This window comes from Leucopleurus acutus, assembly GCF_964270905.1.
Source record: "Leucopleurus acutus genome assembly, chromosome: 4".
NCBI classification, from domain to species: Eukaryota; Metazoa; Chordata; class Mammalia; order Artiodactyla; family Delphinidae; genus Leucopleurus; species Leucopleurus acutus.
The window spans coordinates 107,155,006-107,171,748 of record NC_139146.1 but is presented as its reverse complement, the minus strand read 5'-3'; the positions used below and the strand labels follow the sequence as shown (position 1 = coordinate 107,171,748).

General features: G+C 41.9%; 1 protein-coding gene across 1 annotated transcript in view; it reads right to left on the bottom strand.

The window, feature by feature from the left end:
* SLC4A4 (solute carrier family 4 member 4) overlaps positions 1 to 5,273 on the bottom strand; it is a 350,238-nt gene extending 344,965 nt beyond the window's left edge. The window contains exon 1 of the mRNA XM_082838378.1: positions 5,019 to 5,273. The gene's annotated coding sequence lies outside the window, so the exon portion shown is untranslated. The remainder of the gene's footprint in view (positions 1 to 5,018) is intronic.
* Between the last annotated feature and the right edge of the window lie 11,470 nt (positions 5,274 to 16,743).

Below are 16,743 nucleotides of genomic sequence, written 5' to 3'. Positions count from 1 at the left end.
GGAACTGTATCTGAATTAAAGAGTAAACAGAATCTGAGAGATGTCTTATGAGTAAAGTGAATCCTCTTTAATGATGTCTTTTTTTTAACCCTCTATTTTGCCTGCTCAGAGGCTGTTTCGCTGGAAGAATATGCCAAATATAGGAGTTCCAAATAGATGGAGTTGTTACTGGGCCCTATCCGTGAATATTAGGTCTCCAGGCCAAAGCTAGAATTAACAAACATAAAATTGCAGATCCCACAAGTTTACTTATTTGCAAATAGTATAAGAGAATATCAGGCAGTAAATATATTTATAAAAAAGAAAAGAAACTGCTAACTTTTTTTTTTTTTTTTTTTGGCTGCGTTGGGTCTTCACTGCTGCGTCCGGACTTTCTCTAGTTGCTGCTAGCGGGGGCTACTACTCTTTGTTGCAGTGCACAGGCTTCTCATTGCGGTGACTTCTCTTGCTGTGGAGCACAGGTTCTAGGCGCGTTTGCTTCAGTAGCTGTGGCACACAGGCTCAGCAGTTGCAGCTCAAGGGCTCTAGAGCGCAGGCTCAGTAGTTGTGACGCACGGGCTTAGTTGCTCCGCGGCATGTGGGATCTTCCCAGACCAGGACTCGAACCTGTGTCCCCTGCATTGTTAGTCCAACTGCTAACTTCTTACCCAAGACATTATGTACACTTTTTCTAATTGTGTCACTCATAGAACATCATATCAGTTTCAAAGAATATATTCCTTTGTCATTTTGTATTTTTATTAATTTTGATTTTTCAAATCCCCCAAAAATGTATACTAAAAGCTTTATTTTAAACTTTTTTAATGTTTCCAATACAGAAATTCAAGTGAAACAAAGGATACTCTTTTTCTACACAATAATCCACAAAGTAAAAAAAAAACAAAAAGACCTTGAAATACTAGTTGGTGATTATTTCCTTTTACATCCTAATTTCATGTAACTTCTTTCTGTATCCAGTCTCCATGAAAAACAAAAGTTAGCTCTCAAGCCTGGAGCTAGAACGGGCACACACAAACTGAAAGCTTCACCCGCGGGCACTGCAGGACCTGAACTAAAGAGGAGACAGGTGGGTGCCTCCGCTGAACAGAATTACCTACAGGAATGGAAACTCTCACTTTACACCAAGATCAATGTTCATCTGCTTTAGTATCTTAAAAGCTGTGACTAAAAACAATACTCGTTCATTTGATAACAGTCATTCAATAAACAGGCGTCACTAGTTCAAAGATGAAATGTTCATTCCCACCTCCACCAATAATTTTCCACTTAGTTTAAGAAAAGCATACAGAGTTCGCTGTGTCTTAACTTCCTCATCTTTTCGACACGCATGATAATCCCTTACATCTACTTAATTTTTAGGGAAGCAGAAAAAGATGGATGTTTTGGCTTCTGAAAACAACTATAGATGTACATGGTTTCACCATTATTAGTTCTATCACCATCTTTTCGAACATATAACTTAATCCAAAGGCAAGTAAGACCTTATCATTGAGGGATGAAATTATGAACATCATGAAGAAGACTGCAAGAAAAAGTTTTCTCTCTTCTTTGTCACAGCAGGTAAATAAATCCATCACCATTCATAGCTGGCTGTCCTTTTGATGCCTTGTTTGAAATGCCATTGCACTGCTGAGACTAGAGAAATGCAATAAAAGTCATTGCCACAAAATCATTATGACAGTCATAAATATGGTTTCAGATAAAATAAAATCGGCTACCTCTACAAATGAGTATTATTCGTGTACCTGTGCATGTGCATGTGTGTAAATGTACATCAAACAAAAGAACTGGGTAAAAGGTGGGTTAAAAGAATCCATCTCCACTGCTGCAAAAATAACTAACGGTGTGCACTACAGGGGATATAAAATATCATCTTAATGTTAGAAGGACAGCAGCATATTTTCTATTTGTGACATAAACATATCAAATGCTTAGCTCTTGGGAGAAAGGCAAAGTGTATGTGAGGGGCTTCCCTGGTGGCCCAGTGGTTGAGAGTCCGCCTGCTGATGCAGGGGACACGGGTTCATGCCCCGGTCCGGGAGGATCCCACATGCCGCGAAGTGGCTGGGCCCATGAGCCATGGCCGCTGAGTCTGCGTGTCCGGAGCCTGTGCTCCGCAAAGGGAGAGGCCACAACAGTGGCCTCAACAGAGGCCGCGTACCGCAAAAAAAAAAAAGTGTATGTGAAATACAACTAAGCCCTGATCTTATATGAAAAAAACATTATTCTTCCCCTCCCTTAGAATTCCTGCATTATGCAAAAAGTTCCTGAAAGTAGCAAGATCTAATTTAGTTTTGTAAGTCTTACTAACTTCCTGGATGTTCCTAAACTATGTGTTTTGCTAAATGGCTTCCCCAACATAGATAAACGTCATAAATCACAGGTTGGCCTCAGAAACTGCAGCAACAGTGAGAACCAAGATATGTGTTCCGCTTACAGCTTCTTTTGTCCCATCAAATCATGTGCCCTGATTCTTTCCATTTAGCAATCAAGGAAAACCTCCTTAGAAACTTTCATCATCATTAGATTTTTCTCTTCTCAGTTTGTTCTTTCCACTTCCAATCTTTACAGCTATCAACTCCAGTCTTGGCTTCTATTCACATTAAAAACAAACAAAGAAACGCTCCAAAACAAGTAGATGATGTGTGTTGCCACACTTAAGTAGCAGTGAATTCTCACAGGACTCTCTCCCCTAACAATAGTAGTCCTCGCGGACTGCAGCGCCCTCAGAGGCAGGCAGAGAAACCTGATTATCTACATGATTCAAAAACTTATGTGTATTTCCTTTCCTTAAGTGCTGTTTTCTTTAAGATGTAAGCTATGGCCTGACCTTGTAAGCTATCCACCTTGTTATCAGAACAAGGGATCAGAACCTTAAAATTATACTTGCCGGAGCTAAGTGAAAAATGAAATTACCACCAGAGTGTGCTGGAAGTTGTCCCAAAGGTTACCCGTTTCTATCACAATGTTTTCTCTAAATATGATTCCCTGTATCGCTTTCACACACTGTTCTAAACCCAAAACATATTCTAATCATTTAAAAGATTAAACTAATAACACTAACATTCAAACATTTAAAGGCATTTTACGTTAACAAAATGAACTGAAAGAGATACATATATGTTAGTAAGGCTCCAGAATGACCCCTAAACATTAAATGATACCCAAAACCTCATTTTGAAAACAGCTTCATGCAAAATGTTGGGGGTTTCTTAGTTTTCTGTTTTCACAAAGGTAGACATGCCTGGAACTAACAAAATATCCCATCTTATCCCTCCCACCTCCACTCTGATAAATACCCTATGCCTCAAGAGTTCGTAAGAGTACTATTTTCCTCTCTCTATCCATATATGTGGGAGGTTTTTGTCATCTTACCAGAGACCCTGAGATAAAGTTAAAACTATTCAATTTCAAGATGTAATAGAAAGAGAACAGAATCTTATCACTACATTTAACTTTAAAATGAAAGTAAAAGTTTTTTTTCCCCAGTTGTTAAAGCTATAGAAAAAGAAGTACGCATGCTTTCTTTGACTGAAGTTATACTAATAACCTCAATCTAAGTGCCATAATGACCATGAAAATTACTTAAATGTTAATGTGATGGATACAAGGAAGAGAGTTCTTAAGTCAGAAACCTTTTCAAAAGACATTACATTGGCCATAAGAAGCTACTGAATACTGCTCTAACTGCTTTGAACAATCTATTCAAACCAAAATGAAAAACTAAGCCGTATTGAGCAATGTACACTTAAATTTAATTCAGGTAGTATTCGAACTCCAAGTCCCAGATACATGAGAAAAAGGGAAATATGTTACAATGCAGTGTCTCTTAGGAAAGGAATTGTTCCAGGATTTGAGACAATGTGTGTTTGGCACAGGCCAGTGTTCATGATTTCCCATTGGGAGCAACTTTCTCCAGCACTGAAGTGAAATGGGAAAAGAAATGAGGAGGGTAAACCAGAATTACAAAGTGCTCTTCATCATCAAGCCTGGAAAGAGCTTGGTGCAGGCCAATTATGAAGGCAAGGCCTGGAGAAGGAATGAGGGGTGGACAAAACAGAAGTTTTAGATGGAACTTTTTTAAAAAATGGTTTACGATGGTAGAACAGAGGTAGAATGGCTTCCTTCTCCATCTCTCATGTCAAGTTCCGGGTTTTTTTGTTGTTACTGTTCTTTTGTTCTTTAATAACTTTCCTGCTTGTGGTGCTTGCTGCAGTTTGCTGATGTAGTTCCCAACTCCTGCCTTTCTTTGGTGACTCTTATTAACGGACTGGCAAAGGCTGGGTAAAATGCACTTAAGAAAAAAGAAATCACCTCTTCTTGCCAAGACGCACATGCTGCCCAGTACCTGAGGAAGAGCTCCACTGTCGCCGGCCAAGAGAAATCCCAGTTTAACCTCTGCCTACCCTTTCCAAATCCATTGCAAATAATTGTGTGTGTGCCACTTGCAGAGAATCTGCCTGACTCACCCCCGCTTTCGGCGTGCCAGGGAAAGATGTGAATGCTCCATCTCGGAGCTGGCAGTGAAGTGGGGGCCGCGGTCTCGGCGGCACCTTAAGTTCCCCCCCCCCAAGCCTCCCCCGCTAGTGGGTTTGGGGACGTTACCCTCTCAAGCAGGTGCCCAGCTACACTGGGGCCACCCAGGCTCACAGGAACACACGTGTCACTGCGCCGGAGCCCAGCCCGCGGGGTACAGTGGCCCCCCAGTCCGGGCGGCAACGCCGGGTTACGACCTGAGGGCTTTACAGTGGGGGAGAAACAGGACCACCCAAACTCTTCCTCTAAAGGCGAAGAAGAAAAAAAGTACTTTTCCGCGTCCTCGGCTTGCACACTCCGCCAGCGCCCAGCCCCGGGGATGCCCGGCCCTCAACTGACCTCTCTCTCCCTCCCGGCGCGCGCCAGAGGCCGCCTGAGCCCCCTCCGGGACCTGCCCCGGGCCCGCCGCCCCAGCGCCCGCCGCCGCCGGGAGGCGGGGGAGTCGGCCGACCCTCCCTCCCCGGCCCCGGCCGGGCGCTCACCTCCTCGGGTCCGGCTTCCGTCGCTCCTCCAGTTTGGCGGCTGAGTGTGGGGCTGCAGCCGCCGCCGCCGCCGCCGCCGCCGCCGCCACCGCCTGCGCCGCCGCCGCCGCCACCGAAGCGCTGCCCGGCGCGCCGCCGGGGCTGGAAGCTGGGGGCCCGCGGGATCCCCGGAGGCGCGGGCTCGGGGCGCGGCGGGGCCGAACCGCGGGAAGTTGGTGCGAGGCGCGGAGCGAGCGGGGCGCAAGCCACCCACGCCCAAGTAGTCACAACTTTGCCGCCCGGGTGGGTGCGCGCTCCGGGGCGGAGGGAGGCGAGGACGGGGCGAGGGCGCTGGGGCGGGAGGGTCCTCGGAGCCAGCAGGACGGGAACCTGAACGGCCCGCGAGAAAATGGGGGAGATAGCGCGGGGGATAGATATCTACACGGCCCGCGTGGTGAGCGGCCAGTGAGTGTGGGAGAGCGCGGGCGTCTACTCTACTTTGCCTTCTGCAGCTCCTGCATATTTATGGGGATCGCCGACGTTTCTGCCAACGTTTCTGCCAGTAACTAACACTGCAGCGGCGGTGCCCGGCCTGGACGCCCCTCGGGAGCGAGCCCGGGGAGGGCGGGGGGATCGGAGAAAGCGGCGGTGGCGGAGGTTGTGCCACGAGCGCGAGCCCGCGATCCATATTTAAAGCCGCGACTGGCCTCGGCCAGCCCCCTGCCCTGCCCTCGCTCGCGCGCGCCCGGCCCCCACCGCTCCGGGCCGCCGCTCGGCGTCAGCAGCCCGGGCTTCGGCGGCGGCGGAGGCGGCGGTGGCGGCGGCGGCGGCGGCGGCGGCGACGGCGGCGGCGGCGGCGGCGGCGGGGAGGGGCCTCGCGCCGCACCGCCTCTGCCGGGGGCCCCGGCTCTGCGCGCAGCGCCCGGCTGGAGCTGACCGAGGATCCGGCTCCCGACCCGCCGCCTTCGCCTTTCTGGGTTCCGTCTCTCTCACGCCCTGAGCGGGCTGCGAGGACCAGCTTTTTGCCCTGTTCGCTAGAGTTCCCCGCTGGGGAGAGCTTATTCTCTCTTGCAGAACTGAAGTTGCTGGCATTTCCCAGCCCCAGGTCACTCTTGACGCTACTTTATAAAACTTGAGGAATATAGGTAGCGAGAGTGCTGCCAGCACACAGTATTAAGACATCGTACACCTTTAGCAGAGGATGCCTAGGGAGGGCACGGCTCTCAACCTGTCCTTCGCTTATGTCACTGGACTTCTGTCGTCCTCAAGCAGTTTGGGAAACATCTTTAAGCCATCCAAGGGAGTTTCTTGAGGATATAAAGGGATTATTGTATTTACTGTGTTCCTAAGGCCAATTAGAGTTTAAGTCCCCTTTGCCAAGCACATACTACTAATAATATATCGATGACCCAGCCCCATCGTGATCAGTTAAGTAGACCATTAAGCTATAAACAGACCGTCAGCACAGACACCATCTAATGTTTTGAGTACTGCTAGAGAGAAGCCACTTAATGGATTTGAGCCTCACGGTATATGACGTAAGCCTATATAAGCCTATAACACATATTATATATATAATACACATGTGGAAGTCACTGACCAAACTGCATCTTTGAGGATAGCCACCAAAGCACATAAAGCCCAAGAGAAATAATATCACATACTGACAACCTGCTCCAAAGATTTGGTTCCAAACCTTCCTTCAGTGCTAAGCTGTAATTAATAAGACTTGGGGGGGGGGGAATCTGGAGGGAAATAATTTAGGGACAAGGCTTTTTTTTTTTTTTGTCTGCGTTGGGTCTTCATTGCTGCCTGCAGGCTTTTCCCTAGTTGCAAGGAGGAGGGGGCGGGGCTACTCTTTGTTGGGAGCGCAGGCTCTAGGCGCGGGCTTCAGTAATTGTGTCACACGGGCTCAGTAGTTGTGGCTCGCGGGCTCTAGAGCGCAAGCTCAGTAGTTGTGGCGGTCAGGCTTAGTTGCTCCACGGCATGTGGGATCTTCCTGGACCAGGGCTTGAACCCATGTCCCTTGCATTGGCAGGCAGATTCTTAACCACTGTGCCATTAGGGAAGTACCAGGGGAAAAGACTTTTCTTTCCAGTATTTAAAACTGGAATAGATCTATTGTACCTCACCACTGCTTGGGAAGCAGGTATATACTCGTATCTTTTTAAAAAACGTGGTGTGTTTAAAATCCTTAGTCAATGCTCAGGAGACACTAGGAACCACCAGAAGCTGTCTAATGTTTAAAATTAGATTGCATTAATGTTGTGTGTCTGGGTGTTGTTACATCTGGCTCACATATATGCTCACACATTCAACATGACCCACTGCAGTGATGTGGGAAATTCAAAACAAGCTTTTTTTTTTTTAGCTTTAAAGGTTTTCCCTACATAGTTATATTTTGTTTTTAGACTAATGTTAAAATTAACTTTCAGTCCCTGAGCACACAGTTAGCAAGAATCAGCAACCCCAAAGTAAGCTCACAGGAAAAGAGAAGACACTTTTGTATTAAGAATTTACAACTGCTGTTCAGCAGTTTTTCACACTGTGGATTACGTATTTCAACATAGCTGACAATTTCTCATTATAATCGTGAACCAGCCATGAATGGTCAGCGTTGGTGACTGTTTGGGAAAGGAAAAATCCAAGAAGCTTATGTTTTCCAATATTCTGCTACAAAATATATCAAACTGTCCTTCACACAAACCAAGTAAGTAACCCCTGAAGGCATTTTACTATCAAGATTGACCAAATTTTACCCTGAAAGAGTATAGGGCTGGAGTGTGGGGTGGGAGGCAGAGAGGGAATTAGAGCACTTTGGGCTGAGGTTTTGTGTGTGCCTTAAATTAATGAGAAAAAGAGCTGTCACTGGCAACAAGCCAACAACCTGTTATCTTTCTCATTACTTGATGTTTGGTATCCCACAATTAAAAAAGCATGTTCCATTTCCTTTCCTATTGATTATTGTCCAGTAATTGAGATGCAAGTGTTTTTCTTTTGAAAGGTCATTAACTTTTCTCGTTATCTCTGCATGTGGTCACCTTTGCTATTGCTATTCTGAGCAAGGACAATGAATCCTGAGATCTTTTTTTCACTGATTCTAAACCTTGAATTATGTCCCTTGATTCTCATGAGCCCAAGGAAAGATTTATTTGTTCATTTTGTACTGGAGTTCACACAGCTTGGTGACAAGAAGGATGAACAGAAAAAATTAGTGGAATTAGAAAAACAATATAAGTAGTCTTTTTGGATAATGATTTTTTTTTTTAATAAGTAACTCTCTGTGGGGCTTCCCTGGTGGCACAATGGTTAAGAAGCCACCTGCCAACACAGGGCACATGGGTTCGAGCCCTGGTCCAGGAAGATCCCACATGCCACAGAGCAACTAAGCCCATGCTCCACAACTACTGAGCCTGTGCTCTAGAGCCCACGAGCCACAGCTACTGAGCCCACGTGCCACAACTACTGAAGCCTGTACGCTTAGAGCCCGTGCTCCGCAACAAGAGAAGGCACCACAATGAGAAGCCCGCACACCGCAATGAAGACCCAACGCAGCCAAAAATAAATTACAAAATAAAATAAATAACTCTCTGTGCTAAATGACCTTCTAGAATACTAACCCACTACTTAACTTATCAATCAAATTTCTTTGATATCATCCAACGTCCTTATAGGCACCTAAAGGAAACAAAAGATGGGGGGAAGAACCTTTGTTTCAATGACAGGCACCATCTAGTGGCAGCAGGTGATGAAACCTCCTGACGACATAATGTCTCCAGCAAGAATGAAGATGAAGGTTTTCGAATAGGCAGTCCAGGCATTCCTGGTCTTGGAGAAGCTTGGCACTCTTTGATTCTAAAACAAGAAGTTTGTATGTTAAAAAATAATGCAACTAGTAGACCCTGTGACGATTATTCACAGAAGTAGGGCACAGATCTGACCTGCAGGTAGAATTATTGCCACAAAGAGTTTTCTCAATCTTTGTGTGATTGTGTATAGTCACACCTCTTTATAAAGACCTCTGTATTTTTTTTTTACTTAAAGACCTCTGTATTTAAGTTTCTTTATATAAACCAAGGAGAGTGATGGCTTGTCACTGAATATTATCTATAAAGCATTTTTTTCAACAAATAGCAGAGCCCATAAACTATTATTTGGGTTTTTTTATTATTCTATTTTACTAGAAAAGAAAAAAAGGGTGAAAGATATAATTGAATGCTTATCCTGGAGTTATACAAAATTGCAACATTCATACACATCTCATTTGGGGCCCTAAACAAAAGGAGGTAGTATAGATATGTTATATCCTGTTACTATAAACTTCAAAGAATAATCAGAAATGTTTCTCAATATCAGCTGCTTTTTAAACACATGGCTCATTGGTGGAAGTCTGATAAACATTTTGCTACAAAGAATAGAGATTTTCTTTGTGCCAATACTTGTTTTGACTTGTAGTTGTTTTGTTATTAAGCAATATTGCTATCTAATGCTCATTAAAGTGGCTGCCCTGGAATCAGTTTAATCAACCACTTCATAATGTAAGAGTAAGGAAAGAGAAAATCACTTTTTCTTCCCATCCTGGGACTAGTCTGGGATGAAACTGAAGATATAGACAAAGAGAGACAAAGAGATCACTTAAAGACTTCATTTTTCTTTCACTTACACTCCAGAAATTACATATTCAGTCTGAAAAATTCCTGAGTAAATTCAGCCAACCTTGATGTATAATCTATATTCCCTCCTTCAAATTCCAGGTTTAAAAATAACTGTAGTCCCATCGACGTAGAGAACAAACATATGGATACCAAGGGGGAAAGGGTTTGGGGAGGAATTGGGAGATAGGAATTGACATATACACACTATTGATACTATGCATAAAATAGATAACTAATGAGAACCCACTGTATAGCACAGGGAGCTCTACTCAGTGCTCTGTGGTGACCTAAAATGGGAAATCCAAAAGAGAGGGGATATATGTATATGTATCGCCGATTCACTTTGCTGTACAGTAGAAACTAACACAATATTGTAAAGCAACTATACTCCAATAAAAGTTAATAAAATATTTTTTAAAAATAACTGTAGTCCCTTTTTATGAGTGAAGCAAGATGAACACAGGTTTTGTAAGCTGTCAGCATGGCACGAGCTAGGGAAAATAATTTTATTTGGTTAAATATGCGTCATAAGTTGCTTCACAGCTTAAACTACTGAAATCTCAGCCATATCCAAATGTCACTTTAAAACAACATGGGACTTTCCTGGCCGTCCAGTGGTTAAGACTCCACGCTCCCGATGCAGGGAGCACGGATTTGATCCCTGGTCGGGGAACTAAGATCCCATATGCCATAGGCGCAGCCTAAAAAAATGAAATTAATTAATTTAAAAAAAAAACACATACCTATCGTCAAATATTAGAAGAGGTTCTAACTTGTAAAAACAGGAGACTATATCTGCTCATGTAGAGTAAGGCAAGTTATTCAACCTTTCTGGGCCTCAGTTCCCTCAGCCTCAATAAAATCAAGGGGCTTAAGATAATTACCCAAAAACCCAATAATTCCAATAGGATACTACAATATTTTCCTTTAATAAAATTTGAACAATATGTTTGTGATAGAGAGAAACTTTCAAATATTTCAGAAATAGTATTGACACATTTATTATGAGTGCTCTGTTTAATAACGCTAGGCCAGAGTTTCAGCCTCTTCCTCCTACAGGAATTCTCCCATGGATCAGCCCCAAAAGCAGGACATAGGCTTCTCTGTTTGGAAAGGAAAAGGGAAAATTAAAGTGAGCTACTAAGCCACTACAACCTATGCCCTCTATGATTAAAAAGATTAGTCTGGTTTTAGGTAAGATAGTAGAGAATTACATCAGACTTTTCTACCAAAACCGACTCCCAGGGCCCTTGGACTCTGCTAATCAGTGTGTGTGTGTGTGTGTGTGTGTGTGTGTGTGTGTGTGTCTGTGTCTGTGTGTGTCTGTGTGTGTCTGTGTGTCTCTGCCTGTGTCTGTGTCTGTGTGTGACCCACTAGCCACATCCCACACACAGACAGGTGCTTGTTCCTTTGTATCCTGCTGGCCTCCCACCTCCTGGAGGATGAATAAGCCTAGATGGCAGGCTGCTTGCTCTGAAGTTGCTCTTCCTTTTCTCCTATGAACTGAGTCACATGGGCATAGCTGTTCCACTGTGTGGAGACAGGTTTTCTACAGATTAACCAACCACTGGATCAAACTGGTCCATGACCATTCTCATCCCATTGGTCTACTCCCAGACCAGGCCTATCCTGCAGCCCACAACACCCACCATCTCCCTGCAAATAACCAAACAGTTGACACTTCCAGTGCACATCTGCAAGACAGATCTCTTTACATGAAATGCTGCAAGATATTGAAATTTGAATATTAAAAGTTGCCTCTTCTTTTTCCCCCTATCCTGAGGGAGGACACATTCTGAGCAAATTTGCCCTTTATGACTTTTCAGTTTCCCCTTGCTGACCAAAAGATGCTCAGTTCTACACAGAACATGAAGCATGATTGGGTTACCCATTCAGCCCACAAATATTTATCAAGCACCTACTGTGTGTCCAGGACTCTTCCAGGTGATGGGTTCCTAAAACAAGCAAAGTCCTGGCTTCATGGAGATTACAAGTGGACAAATATCAATAAATAGACAAGATAATCTCTATTCCCTTGGAATGCAAAATGCTGTGATGTAATAAACGGTATAAATAGGGTGGCCAACCATCCCAGTTTATAGTTCCAGTTTACCCTCTTATCCCTGTGTAATGATAATAGCACTCCATTTCATTATCAAATGAGAAATTGGTGAGAAGTTATAGAATCACCTTAGCTCCAGAAGAAACAAAACACAGTGAGAGGGTGAGGGAGAGCTGTTTGCAAGTGGGTATTAGGGAAGGCCTTTCTGACATGGTGATGTTTGAGCACACAGATCTGAATGACAAGATGAATACATATGAAAAATTTTAAAGGCAACTTGACAGGACAAACAGCATTTGGCACGAGTCTTACACATAGTAGGAACTCGATAATTACTCATAGAATGATCAATTGCATCCACTCTTTTTGGAACATTAAAAAGAGAGACCCTTACTCAACCAGAATACTTTTCTATTACAACAGATTCAGGCTCCACAAATTCCTTAAGACATCATTCTTCCTAATCTATAACTTGTAGACTATATCTATGTATTTATTTGCATGTGCACAAAACATCTCTGGAAGGATATAAAAGCAACTAAAAGCAGTATTTGCCTCCAGGAAAAGGAATTAGGTGATTGTGGGGTAGGCATAGGGAGAAAGACTTCACTGTATCCTTTGTAATTTTTTGAATTTTGAGCCATGTGGATCAATTGCTTATTTTTTAACTTAAATTTGAATTAAAATATATAAATAATCTCATTTACCTGCCTATAACTATTTTCCATACAAGTACTGTATAATTATATATTGTATATTATTGTAATATATAATTCACAGAAACCCTTCTGATAGTAAGATTAATATCCTTACAAACTATGAAACAGAGGCTACTGCAACACCAATGACACGACTGGAATGTCTGAACCCTTTCATAGTTATTGGATGCTGCTCAGTGCTGACAGTGTTTGCTCACTACCCACCTGGGCTTTGTTCAAGTTAGTGTTGTGGGATGAGAAGATCTTCAGAAGAATATTGCTGCTTTTCTTGCACCTTGGCATATAAAAATACAGTACAAAATTTTAAAGTAATGTTTTATTGGGCATCTTGTTGTACCTTTGATTATAGCTGTTGGTTTTCAAAAATGAAAATCTGTTGCTTTTTTCTGTTATGATAGTAATATAGTTTCATTATAAAAAAAGTTGTGCAACAGAGAAAAATAGATGGAATGGCAGTGAGAAATATCCCCTTTCAGAGAAGACTGCTAATATTGGGGCATATTTTCCTTTTTGCATAATTAAGATCTGTGGTTTCCAGTTGATTGATCACAGTGTATTTTTTTTTTAATGATGTGGTCATCGAGACTAACTTTAAGTGAGGACAATCTCTTTTGGCATAAACACAGGTTTTAAGAGATACAGCTAGAAAAAAAGGAGTGTGGAGCCTGAATTTGGTTCCATCTTCCTAAACCCAGTTAATAGGTGTTACACTCTTATGTCAGCACAATTCCAGAATTGCCCTTCTGCTTATGAAAATTCACATGAAATAGGCTCTCTATTGACAGTTTCTGCTATCTGGCAATGAAAATATTGATAGCCCCACTAACAATACTAATACATGCTAATGCCGCTAAGAGCCAACACTTACATAGCCATTACCACGTTCCAGGGATTGTTCTAATTACTTAAGATAAATGAACTCCATCTTCATAATAACCCTATTATTAGTAATGTTATCACTCCCGTCATCAACAGAAGCAACGTGAATACCAGAACTCCATACATCTTCTTACATGTCAACTCTGTTTCAGATTTCCTCAAAATTAGTGGAAGTTTGGAGTTGGGGGTTGGTCTTTTTCTGTGAACTTAAACAACTGATCCAGAGAGTTGGCTAATTGTTGGGGAAATCCACACAATATGATACTTCAATTACATCTACTACTCCAATTTCAACTGAACCTGACAGAGCACATGTACGCTAATATCAACACCTGCATATACTTTCTGAGAACTCAGCTATCCAAAACCAGAATGTTTGGAAGTTGAAGCCACTATAGTTTGGTTTTATTTTCTTTTTTAACATGGCTGCTTTTAAATCACAACTATTTAAAATGAGATTTTTTTTGTGCTATTTTCTTTTAACTTCAATTACATGTATGTGCTTTCTAGCCACTCATCCCTAGAAGGCACAAAATAGACATACAACATATATGTTTGAAGGTCATTAATAACATCTCATGAATGGGTAACACCATGGTATTTGCTTGTTCCATCCCTCCTTAACTTTAAAATTTTTCATACTGAAATAAGTGGTAGAAGAAAATCTTTTTCTTGGTATTCTGGTATGGTTATTGTTGTTTTGGTATTTAGGCCCTGGCCTGGTACTAGCAATCTTCATCCCTAAGTTAAATTTTAAGACTTTCACCTCTGTTTACCAAAAATGAACATTTCATCCAGCATTACACAGAAATTGGTAACAAATTTCCTTCAGCACTTCTTACTTGCTTAAATTTAAAGGTTAGTATTTAGCAAAAATCGTTCAGAAACTTCTGTGCTAGCATCTGTAATGGTAAGATAGAAACTGAAAGAGAAAGGTAATTTTCAAATAAGTAAAAGGTAAATTCCTTTCCTCTCAATTTTCCATTTGAGTACTTTGGTAACTTTGATCCAGGGAAAGTAACCCCAGATCACTCCTAGGTGCTCACATTTCTTCATAGATTCAGTGATGCCTTAGAACCAATACCCTGGTATCTTAGTCCAAGGATGGTATTAAAATAAACCCTAAAGAGGGACAAAGTGGAAGAAAGAGCGCTAGACAGCTCTTGCTGCTCCAGCCAGTGGCCCTCAAATTCCATTACCGCTTCTTTGATTAAATTAAAATATAATAAGTATTGAGTACTTATTTAACACTTTGTCTATCCTGGCAAAAGTAAAAGACATTCCATTTAGAGAAACAACAATTCAAAAGCTTCTGCTGATGCTGCAGTTACTATTTGGAATAAACAGCAGAGTAATCAAGTAGATGGAGGTGATTTTTCAGAGAATACAGAAGAAAATATTACATACTAGGTATAGTGGTTCTGTCCTAACTGCTTTCATAATCTTGCTTTAGCATAGACTACCAATTAAGGCAAACAGAAGTAGTCCAGTATAATGCTAAAGTTGAAGCAAATAAATTCAGTGCTGCATTCAATAATTAATAATAGCTACCATTTGTCAAGAACTTCCTAATCCTTGTTGATAAGATAAAAATTATCCCTATTTTACAATTAAGGAAACAGAAGCCCAGAAACAAGTACCAAAGTTATGGGGCCAGGGTTCTGAAACCAGGCCTAAACCTCCACTCTTTCCACTCCACCATGTTTCCTCAATCTACCCGTAGGAGGTACACAGAGAAAGTTAAGATTACATGGTCCTTGGTCTTCGGTGAAAAAGTGTGGGCTCTTTACCACCCACCCACCCCAATTTTCAGTCTAAACTGCACACAAAGCAGGTGAGTCTTCCTAAAGCACTGTTTTGATTAAGCTACTACCCTCCCGAAACAACAACAACAACAACACTTTCGAAGCTCTTTATCAACTACTGAATAAAGTTCAAATTATTTAGCTTACAGTTAGTGACCTTTCTTGACCAGGTTTCAACCAGCTGTATTTGCTACTGATCGCATACATAGCTTGATGTATGGGATGTCTCACCACTCCCCAAGCATGCATTTCATTTTCTTGGTCCTGGTTACTGGCTCAGGCCAATTTATTTTACGAGGAATGAATTTCTTTCCTCCACCTCCATCTCCACCTATTGAAAGCCTTTTTATTTTTAAACAGCCAATTAAAGTGCTACCTAATCCATATTATCTTCTGTGACTAGTTCAGTACAGATGACCTCTCTCTTCTCTATACGGAGAGCATTTAGGTTGTGCCACTTACATCTCAATGTAATGAGGCTTTCAGTATGTGTTCCTCATTTCCCCCACAAAACTGTAGAGTAGAAAATGGATATTACACATTTTTACATTCTTCATCTCCTCTAGTGCAGTCCCATGAATATAATAGGCTCTCACCAAAAACTGAATGAAAAAATAAAGAATGAATAAATGAAGCTTAAGTTGAGTTAATGACAATTACAACTTCAAATATAGTAAGATCTCCCTTGAAAGGTCAGATTGAACCCAAAAAGCACTTGTGAGTTTTTACTTTCCCGTGGCTATTAATTTAAAAATCATCTTGTGTGTTCAGTCATGGGCTTTAGTACAATATGGATAAGTTTTCATGAGAAATTAGGCTTAAACATATGATTTTTCCTTGTTTTAAGCAATCTTTCATTTATTTTTTTCAAAAAAAAAACATTTTTGGAATGTCTATTATGCACCAGATCCAATGAAGTACTGAAGAAATAGGGGTGAGCAAGACAGAAAAGGCCACTGTCTTCAGGGAGCTTAAATTTTAATTGGGAAGAGAGGCAATAAACAAGTAAACAAATGTATAGATTAAGTTCTACTACAGAAATTAATATGATGATAAAGGAGAGAGTAATGAGATCGAATACTTTCGATTGGCTCATCAGAGAAGGCTTGAGGAGGTAACAGCTGACTTTAAGAGTCAGCCATGCAGAAAACTGTGAAGAAAACACTTCAGGCAGATAAAAAGCAGGTTCAAAGACTCTTGGGGGTTGAGGAATAAAAGGAGACTGGTGAGGGTAGAGCAAAATGAGCAAAGGAAAGAGTGGTATGGGATGAGATTTGGGGAAGGCAGGAGCCAGATCTTGCAGGGTTTTGTAGGTCCAGAAAGAAATTAACATCATATGCTAAGAGCAATCAGAAGCTACTGAAGACTTGTAAACAAGGGTATCACATGATCAAATTTAGGCTTTGGGAAATTCATTCTTAATACTAAATGGAGATGGATTAGAGAGGAACTGATGGCTTGCATTTGGGGGAGAGCACTAAAGATGGGGAGAAGTGGGTGAATTTGAGAGGCATTTTGGGTAGAACTAAGTGGACTTGACAGATTAGATATACGAGTTGAAAGGACAAGAAAAATCAGGGATGACTCCTAAATTTTGGCTAGGAAATGGTGCTGTTTCCTAAGACA